The following is a 10,891-nucleotide window of genomic DNA, read 5'->3' as shown; positions in this document are numbered from 1 at the left end:
ATATATTATTTTTACATGAAGATCTCATCGTAAAAATAACCAGCCTAAAAAATTAGTTCTTTAATCTTTACGTGTCAAAACAAATTTCCCACCTTAATAATCATGTTCAGCAATCCACTTTACTCGTGAAATGAATATATGAGATACTAACCACAATCAGATAGCTCCAATTGGATATATGATTGGACAATATGGTGAAATAAATTAGTTGACCCTCCTCCTTAAAGGATTAGTTGGTGGCTCGATTTCTGATATTCTTTTTGCCCATTTTTTATAAATTTTTGTTTTTTTAAGTTCTCCTATAAATATAAAAAAGAAGGTATAGCATCAAACACAAGGATCAAGTAAAACTTTTGCCTATGTTAATATAAGCTGAATCTCCCAACTACAAGTAAACGAGCATAATGGTATTCTATCCTCATTATGGCAATATAAACCTTAAAAAAGAGTACATGACTGACTGGAATTCGGGGAAATAAAAGCTTAAATGTTCTTACCAACTGCTATGGCCTCATCAAGAATATCCTTGAATTGGTGAGAATCAAATTTGGGATCAGAACAAAGCATTAAATAGAATAGCCTGCAGTGGGAAGTCATACCCAAACTTACAATAAAGTCTTTTCAGAAAAATGGCTCTCACTCATCAATATACCTTTCTTACCTGTTCATATGACCCTTGCACTTCTTGTACAAATCAATCAAATCATTTTTTTCGAGTCAGATCCTCTATAGTTTGCTTCAAACTCCTCAATATCAGCTTCAGTGACCTATTAGCAAGTATCATAAAACCTTGTAAATGCAAATAAGAACTGTGCAACAAGAAATCAGAACAAAATCAAGATCAACGAAAACAACCTTTTTGTACATTGTTCTAAAGTAGTTGTGAAGATTCTGACAACATCCCCGACAAGGTCCTAATTTTCAAAAACAAATATAAATGAATAATGTTGATGTACATGACACAGAAAAAAATGCTGAAATGCTTATGTTGCATTCTGCTGTACATAAAATCATCATAACAAGAGCAGATTCCTCCACCAACAGTTGACAGACCATAAAAGTTTAATTTGAATCAATCTAGAAAATGCAAATTACAGATATATTATCTCGTGGCTTCAATATTGTAAATACATCTACAGATATGAGAAACCAAGAACACTCACAGCATCATCAACACAACCAATCTGATCATAAATGGCTCGCTTTTCTTCATCCCTAAGAATCGAGATAACATTTTGCAGTTGCTAAAACTTTGCTTTAGCCTCCTGTAAATAATTAATTGGAACCATAAACATCAAATTTAATAGATGGTCAGAGGCCTAATTAGACAAAAACCTGTTTGATGCTATTGTTAAATGAAGTGTTCAAAGAGCTTCAATAGTATTTTGCTGAGAAGATACTAAATTTTCATGGATATTTTAAAAATTTTTAGAATATTAAAGGGTACAATGGAATCTCTGGATATCAACGTGGCTCCACCCTGCTTACTGTAAAATAGAAAACATTAGATAAATACCTCATCACCAGGGTTCTTGTCAAGATGCAGCCTTAATGCTAACTTGTAATAAGCCTTCTTTATTTCCTGTTGTGATGCTGTTCTCTCTACACCAAGTACCTAAGAGCAAAGAAGCAACAGGTCAGTGTCCAAAATATCAGTGCTCTCTGCGCATTGATACAAATCAAGAAATGGAAACGGGTAATGTCATATACTCATATCTCAAGGAGTAGATGATCGCCTAAGTCTTGATTAAAAACTCACATCTGCAAGAAAAAAGCTATTTAAAACAAAAAAGCATTCAAGGAATATTTTATTTATTATTAATTATAAGTTTATAACTAGCATGCCAGAAAAGAAAATGTCATTAACACCAAGGTTGACATAAAAAATCTTAACTCAATGCATCAAATTGATCTATATTTTCAAAGTCTTCATAGGAAAATAACTCATTCTGTATGTTAAAGACACAAATACCTTATTATCAATAAACTCATCTACCATCAACAAAAATATTCATGAAAAGCATGTTCAGACATAAATTAAGAGCATGTGAAAGTGTTAGGTTAGGCTTAAGTGACATAAAAAAGATTCATTCAACCTTGATTAGCTCTGCTCTTCTTTCAGGATCAATCCCAGCCACACCAAATATCATCTTTTCAGCAGAAACATCCATTTGTATTGCGACCTCATAGCCCGCGAAAGCAACATCTCGTCTCCACTGCACCCATACCCACAATGAACAAGAAGTAAAAGAATTAATTACTAAATCTTAAAATTATAAAAAAAATCCAGAAATAATCAAACAATAAATAAATAAACAAATAATAACTATGATTGTAAATCATTAAGAGCTTGAAGAAGAAAAAACTGACCTCCAATTAAATCACAATCCTAGGGTTTATCAATCCCAACTACTGCATGCACCATCAAATTTCTTCAAAATTCAAACAAAAATATAGATCCAGAAATTGAACTAGGCAAAGCAATTACAACTAGAATGTGAATACAATATACCTCTAGTACACATATCTGCACAGCATTATCAATAAACTGCCTAGAAATCAGAATTGCATCCAAAAGAAAGAAGCTCCTTGTCAGTGCAACAGTAATTTCTAATCTATATTGATTTAGGCACCACCTAACTGAGCATCAATTCAAGACGTAGCCGTGATCTGAAAACTCACCTTTATCAGATTTGCCCACAATGGATGCAGCAACTACAATCTATATAAGTGAAAAAAATTCAAAACATAAATTCAAAGTTGTTTAAGATAATTCAAGCAAATAGAAAGAAAGACTGAAGTATTCCCCAACCTAGTTAAATGCATCATTTTGCAAAGAAATCCAGCACTGCCCTAACCTCACAATTTTGGCTACGCTCAATGGGCAAGTAACTTGCATATAATCTAATTCATCACCAATTTTGTACGAAATAGAATTTACAGCAACCTATCATAGCTAAATTTGAGGAGAAAGAGAAATAACACCGGGTATCATAAGCTAAATCAGAAGATCCAACAGTAATCTTGAAGAACATTCAAATACAAACCACACCATGAATAGATCTCAATTATAAGGCAAGTGTGTACAATTACACAACACGAAGCCTATGTAAATGTATCACAGATTCAAATTACATGCACATATCAAAATTGTAGCTGATAGAGAAGCCTAAAATAAATATCGAAGTGCGGGATTGTGAGAAAACAAAAGGATTACCATGCCTGCGCTCGATCTTTGAAATGACGGAAGTGATTATTGTCTCAAATTAAATCTGACAAGAAAACAAAGCCCGTAACAGTGTTAGGAGCCATGAGATCAGATCGCGAGATGAGAAGAATGTGCAGTGAGGGCAAGTGAATGAAGAACTCGAAGAGAGAATACAGAAAAAAAAAGAGAAATAGAGGTTACCGGAACGCTATCTGAAATTTGAAAGCGCAGATCTAAATGGAGGGGACTGAAACACAGCTCAAACAGAAGTAGGAAAATGGAGCTCGTAAGCGATGGAGTTTCTTCGTGGACGGAGCGATGGAGAGAGCGGCGGCGGTGAAAGAAGCTCATGCGATGGGGATGTTGGGAATAAGTAGTATGACCACAATTCAATCAATCATGTGTCAAATAATTTGTTATTGTTATTATATTAAAATGTTAATATAATAAGGTCCTTGATTAAATTTAGAGATTTATCATTGTGATAGTGATCATAATATTGAGAGATAAATCTTTTATAATTTAATCTAAATTGTTCTTGGTCATAGGATTATTAAAAAAGGATATTAATAATCCGGAAAGATATATATATATATAATGGTCTTCATTGGATGAAGATTAATAGATCTCATTTATTAAATTATATATATAGATGGTACATATAGGGATATGACCATTAAACTGGCTCACTCTGAGAATTCCTAATGGTTATAATTACGGCATATTTGTCAATAGGATATTCTTAAGATGAACATAGCAATAGAGTTTCCTTTGACCTGCGACTATCATAGTAATTAACAACGTATTTATTATACTTTGATTCCGGACACCTAATACCCTAGGGTGCTAGTTGAATGGATATTGGGTATGATTTAAATACTTGTAGAATTAATGATCAGCTAATAAGGAATCCATCAACTCTCGGTAAAGAGTTTGAGCTCTATGATTATAATGAATGAGATGAATAAAACCTTGGCCAAGGGGATTGAATGAATGAAGAAATGAGTTTCTTAGATCATTCACAGTTCATTATAATAATAGTAACAAGTTAGAGTTTGGCAATTAAACCATAATCTAAGGGTTAACCAATAACTGAAAAGATGGAAGGAATTATACTTTGTTCTTCTGAGGTTCTTAGTAAAAATATATTACTTCATACTATCGGGTCGTTGAGGAGTGTTGCTAGACGCCAACCTTGATTAGTAAATTTAGTACGACTAATTTACTACCCGCTTAGTATTGAACCTATGGGGTCACACACTAACAAATGTTCTAACCTTTGCTATAGAATTATTTAATTATTATTTTGATTTGATCAAATAAATAATTATATTAATTCAAATGGAATATTATTATATTCTTTGCTAGCACCAAGAATATAATAATAGTATGATAATTGAGAATATTAAATGAGATTTGAGAATAATAAGTTATTCTATTTTTGAATTTGGATGAGATCCTAACTGATTCTGTTTTTAAATTGAGTTATGATATGATTCATAAAATTTGAATGATTAAGATTTGGAATTTCAAGATATGATTTAAATTTGAATTGAGAATCAAATTTAAAATCAGTAACAAATCTCATACTATATAAGAGTACAAGAAAGTCACGAGAGTAAAACACAAGGGTTTTATTCCTTTACCTCTACGCACATAAATGTATGTGAGCCTAATTCTTGCAGAAGAATTTTATAGCATGCAAAGAGTTGCAATAGATTTCTCAATTTAGATCAGATGTCCATTGGTCAAGGAGTTGGCAGCAAAGATTGGTCTCGGTGTGGATACGCATAGCGCCTTCGTACCATCGAAGGAGAAAACGATTTTTTACTAGCGTACTGAGGTATTTAGATCTGATCTACTATAAATTACATTATTGGAATAAAATTTGAGCACAAAATAGATCTTAAGGATTACTTTCTTTTCTTCCGCTGCGTGTTATGAACACATGGTAATCCTTCAGTGGTATCAGAGCTTTGGCTTTTTTGTGTTTAAATTTTTATTTCTATTTTCTTAAATTTTGTGAATTAATAGGATTAATTCAAATTATTTTTTAAGCATGCGATGCAGTTATCTCCATTGAGATATATATATATATAAGTGTATATATAAAGGTCAAATTTGATTTGATCATTTTTAATGCTAAACGTTAGTACATGAAAAATTAAATTTTGATTTGATTGATGTGTTTTGAATACTATAATTTTAGAAATTAGTTTTTTCTAATGTTATTGATAATAAAGAGCGGCCTGACAACCAGGAGTTTTATTTGCAAGATAATAATCAGTATATACATTTGATGTATTAGGGATTTAATTTTATATTTTGCCTAGACAACCTGGGAGTATAAAATTTAATCCATAAATACTGGTTGAAATTCTCTAACAATTGAGATAAAACCTAAAGGTAGGAGTTTGTTAAAAATAAATTTATCTCTTATTTACAAGGAGCAATTTGATAACCAAGAGACTTGTATTCAAAGATAGAGTTTATTTATGCATATGATGATGTTAAGGAGAATTAATTTTATACTTGAACCTAGACAACCTAGGGGTATAAAATATAATTCAGTTAAATAATTGTCTGACAACCAGATAATTATTTGAGATTATAATTATATGGGATATAATTTAATCATGTTTATTTGGAATAGGTATGAGTAACAACTTGACAACCAAGGTACTCATTTGCGATTCTAAATATTTTTTTTTCAGAAATATAGATTTCTTGATTTACTTTCATATTTTAAATTTTTTTTAAATATGTCCATTTTTCATATGGCATACTTGAAAGTAATAAATTGGCTATACATTGAGAATTGTTTTTATGTATAAAAGGATTTCATGGACATGATAATTCTATTGAAATAATATTGTCCAATAAAAAAATGGTGATAGAATAGTAAGTACTTGTGAAGTATCTAAAATATTATTTTATTACAATATGGGTTGTTTTGACAACCATGAGTTCTAATTTCAAAAGCATATACTCACTATTTATTATTGAACATCTTGAGAAGATGTATGGTGCCCAAAATAAGATAGTATGACTATCAAATATTTTATATAAACTAGTGGGAGTATTGGACAATATATTTTGAATTAAACAACTTTAAAAGTTGGAATGCCATTAGCCAAATGGCTTTAGCGAGAATTGTTTTTACAAGCAATTTTAGAGATTTATTTTGTCACAAACAATATATAATTGACCCTAATATGATTAATGTTTGTGGTCTTTTTGGAAAAGCTCGGTATGAGTATTGAGAATGCGTATCAAAATTGCTCTTAAGGGTTGGTTTGACCAATAATAAAGATATTGAGTATTTTTATTATAAGAGCTTAAAGTAAAATCTCTAACATCTAATTGATATTCTATTGAATAGAGAATGAGATTCTCTTAACGCACAAATATTAGTATTCTATGTACTTCATCATGTTTAAAGAAACATGGAATTTGATTTAGCTGAGGATCACTATTTGTTAATATTTGGAGTACATTTTAGAAATGTTACTAAATTAACAAATTTTTTACTAAATTAATTTTTTTACCCATATGAGATATGGAAAAGGCATAAGTTGAAACTCAAAAACATTAGAGTTTGGAGATATCTTATATGTGTTATGAGATTGTACAATAATAGAATTGATATTAGGTTCGAAGAGGTTAAACTCTTTTTTAGAAAAGTAATTCCATCTTAAAGAAAGAGTGGGAGTAACAATTACTTTTATTAGAATTGTATACCACTCAATAGAGGATATACTTTCTCCTGAAAGTATAAAGGGTTTGATCGTCAAACTAACTTTTCGAAAAAGTAGCCTATTTGTATAATGATATAATTCTATAAAGATAGATCTAATGGTTATTTAGATTTTTTATAATCATATTCAATAAGGATTGTCCTTAAAATAAAATTATGCACTATTGTAGTGAGAGATTTCATGTTTTAAGAAAACGAGATATTTTTTATGCACTAGATGTATTTTACAAAAGGTCAAGCAAACATGCTCAAGAGTAAAGGTGTTTAAGGTCAAAAGAGTTTTGACAAACACAAATGTGCATTGAAAAATTATATACATGATTGATTGACTCTAGTGCAAGTGGGAGATTATTGAGATAATAGTATGCCCAAGATCCAATCTATCATAATTGGCTCTCGTGCAAGTGGGAGATTGTTGGGAATAATTAGTATGACCATAATCCAATAAATCATGTGTCAAATAAGTTGTTATTGTTATTATATTAAAATGTTAATATAATAAGGTCCTTGATTAAATTTAGAGATTTATCATTGTGATAGTGATCATAATATTGAGAGATAAATCTTTTATAATTTAATCTAAATTGTTCTTGGTCATAGGATTATTAAAAAAGGATATTAATAATCCGGAAAGATCAATATATATATAATGGTCTTCATTGGATGAAGATTAATAGATCTCATTTATTAAATTATATATATAGATGGTGCATATAGGGATATGACCATTGAACTGGCTCACTCTGAGAATTCCTAATGGTTATAATTACCGCATATTTGTCAATAGGATATTCTCAAGATGAACATAGTAATAGAGTTTTCTTTGACCTGCGACTATCATAGTAATTAACAACGTATTTATTATACTTTGATTCCAGACACCTAATACCCTAGGGTGCTAGTTGAATGGATATTGGGTATGATTTAAATACTTGTAGAATTAATGATCAGTCAATAAGGAATCCATCAACTCTCGGTAAAGAGTTTGAGCTCTATGATTATAATGAATGAGATGAATAAAACCTTGGCCAAGGGGATTGAATTATTGAAGAAATGAGTTTCTTAGGTCATTCACAGTTCATTATAATAATGGTAACAAGTTAGAGTTTGACAATTAAACCATACTCTAAGGGTTAACCAAGAGCTGGAAAGATGGAAGGAATTATACTTTGTTCTTCTAAGGTTCTTAGTAAAAATATGTTACTTCATACTATCGGGTCGTTGAAAAGTGTTGCTAGACGCCAACCTTGATTAGTAAATTTAGTATGACTAATTTACTACCCGCTTAGTATTGAACCTATGGAGTCACACACTAACGAGTGTTCTAACCTTTGCTATAGAATTATTTAATTATTATTTTGATTTGATCAAATAAAGAATTATATTAATTCAAATGGAATATTATTATATTCTTTGCTAGCACCAAGAATATAATAATAGTATGATAATTGAGAATATTAAATGAGATTTGAGAATAATTAGTTATTCTATTTTTGAATTTGGATGAGATCCTAACTGATTCTGTTTTCAAATTGAGTTATGATATGATTCATAAAATTTGAATGATTCAGATTTGGAATTTCAAGATATGATTTAAATTTGAATTGAGAATCAAATTTAAAATCAGTAACAAATCTCATACTATATATATGTACGTCAAGAGTACAAGAAAGTCACGAGAGTAAAACACAAGGGTTTTATTCCTTTACCTCTACGCACATAAATGTATGTGAGCCTAATTCTTGCAGAAGAATTTTATAGCATGCAAAGAGTTGCAAGATGTTTCTCAATTTATATCAAATGTCCATTGGTCAAGGAGTTGACAGCAAAGGTTGGTCTCGGTGTGGATATGCATAGCGCCTTCGTACATCGAAGGAGAAAATGATTTTTTACTAGCATACTGAGGTATTTAGATCTGATCTACTATAAATTACATTATTGGAATAAAATTTGAGCACAAAATAGATCTTAAGGATTACTTTCTTTTCTTTCGCTGCGTGTTATGAACACATGGTAATCCTTCAGGGGAGAGCGTGGACTGAGCGATGGAGAGAGCGTGGATGGAGAGAGGGAGAAGCTCCTGCTAAACTTGCGTGGAGTGTGAATGGATAGAGAGGGTAATATCTGAGCTAGGGTTAATCTAATATTTTCTGACGGAAAATTTAAATTACAGACGGATTTTCTGTCTGTAATAATTTGATAAAATGCAGCGTTTTGTCTATTTAATTACAGACGGATTTTCCGTCTGTAACTATTTCCCACGGAAAAAAAATTATTTTTTTCGACGGAATTATCGACGGATTCTCTTTTCCATCAGTAATTTATGCTAATCCATTTTTTTGTTTTCTAACAAAAAATCCCTCTGAAATTCTCTTTGTATTTTCATGGGATAAAATCCGTCGGAAATATCCGTCTGTAATAACTAGTTTTCTAGTAGTGCTTTCCTGTTTTGCAAAACCCAGAAAGCTCAGCACGTCGTCTTCATCTTCGTCGTTGGCATCTCTATTCGTGGCTTGGAGTAGCACGCCGTCAGGTCGCCGCTTGCCTTCGTCTCACCTATCGCCTTGTCTCACCGGTTGCCGTCCGTCGAAGGTTAGTGGCCTCCGCTTCTTCTTCTTGGTGCACTGAAACATGTGTTGGGTTTAGGTTTTTTCTTCTTTTCAGGGCGTTTCTCACGCCCCTTTGATGGGAAAGAAAAAGTGTAGTCATGTGTCATAGGTTTCGTAAGGTTTTGAGTTTGATATTGTTTCTATTATTTATCATGCCATTTTGGACTATTATTTTAATGTCTTGAATTCATGGCTAACTTGTCTTTCATGCTATACACAAACTTTTTAAATTCTTGTTCTTCATCTACAGCCAAAAGTGGCTAGCCAAAGTTATTTGCTATATTTTTACTGCATCACTTCAAAGCTAGAACATGCTTGGTAGAAAAATGTAGGGTGGAACTTGTATTTTGAATTTGGACTTGCTACAGAAACTAATTCTTAAATAAATGTGGACCAAACTTTTCATTTATTCATGCCCACACCACTCTCAACTTGCATTAAACAAATAACTTTCCACGCCAAATAAATAAATAAATAAATAAATAAATAACTTCGTTTGCTACATGAATTTAGTTAATAAAACTCACACACATAAGCTAGTATAAGCAAAGCTTTTAAGACCTAATTAATTTGATCATAAAAAATTTAAATGTATAATTAAAATATATATGAATTGAATTGTAAAGGCTTCGTTGTAGAAAGTGTTAGATGAGGCTCTTCTAAAATGCAAATAGTTTAAAGAGTAAAGTGTTGTATATATACAAACACTTATGATATGAAAATTAATCTTCTTGCCTTAGGCTTGTTTTTCTTTTTTCCATTAATTATTTGTTTTTTCCTCTCATGTGGCGTTACGTTAATTAAGCTAACAACTCAAATGTATAAATCAAAATAGTTGCTTATATATTATATATACGTTATGTATGTGCAGTGTTAACACTTGTTTTCATAACGAGTTATACTATGTACAAACTGGTGATATTGCCAAACTTCCACTACTTTGCCATTATCCTGTTAAGGTACATACCTTGTTAAATTAATAATTTCATTTTATTTTATTTTAATTAATTAATTATTTAGATTGAGTCTCTTATCCCAACTATGACTTTAGATGAATTCTTCGAAAAATATCGGATATCGTTGGATGAAAATATGAAGAATATAAATATGATTATGATTATCACAATCCAAATATTAGTGATAGTAGTGACAGTCAACTCGATAGTGCTTTTATCCCTTTTTTTCAATAGCAAATAGTAAAAGACATCAACCTAACTCTTGTATTTAATTGATTACTCTTTTATTTACTTTATTAGTATTCTTGTTAATATTCTCTAGTAATGACATTGGAAATAGATACCAAAAAAAAAAAAAAAT

At 30.9% G+C, this 10,891-nt stretch overlaps 1 pseudogene; it reads right to left on the bottom strand.

The window, feature by feature from the left end:
* LOC107478829 (chaperone protein dnaJ 6-like) overlaps positions 1 to 3,596 on the bottom strand; it is a 5,109-nt pseudogene extending 1,513 nt beyond the window's left edge.
* Positions 3,597 to 10,891: the final 7,295 nt, after the last annotated feature.

The sequence above is a fragment of the Arachis duranensis genome, chromosome 3, assembly GCF_000817695.3.
Source record: "Arachis duranensis cultivar V14167 chromosome 3, aradu.V14167.gnm2.J7QH, whole genome shotgun sequence".
In the NCBI taxonomy this organism is placed as follows: Eukaryota; Viridiplantae; Streptophyta; class Magnoliopsida; order Fabales; family Fabaceae; genus Arachis; species Arachis duranensis.
Note: the sequence above shows the minus strand (reverse complement) of the source record. Positions and strands in the feature narration are given on the sequence as shown.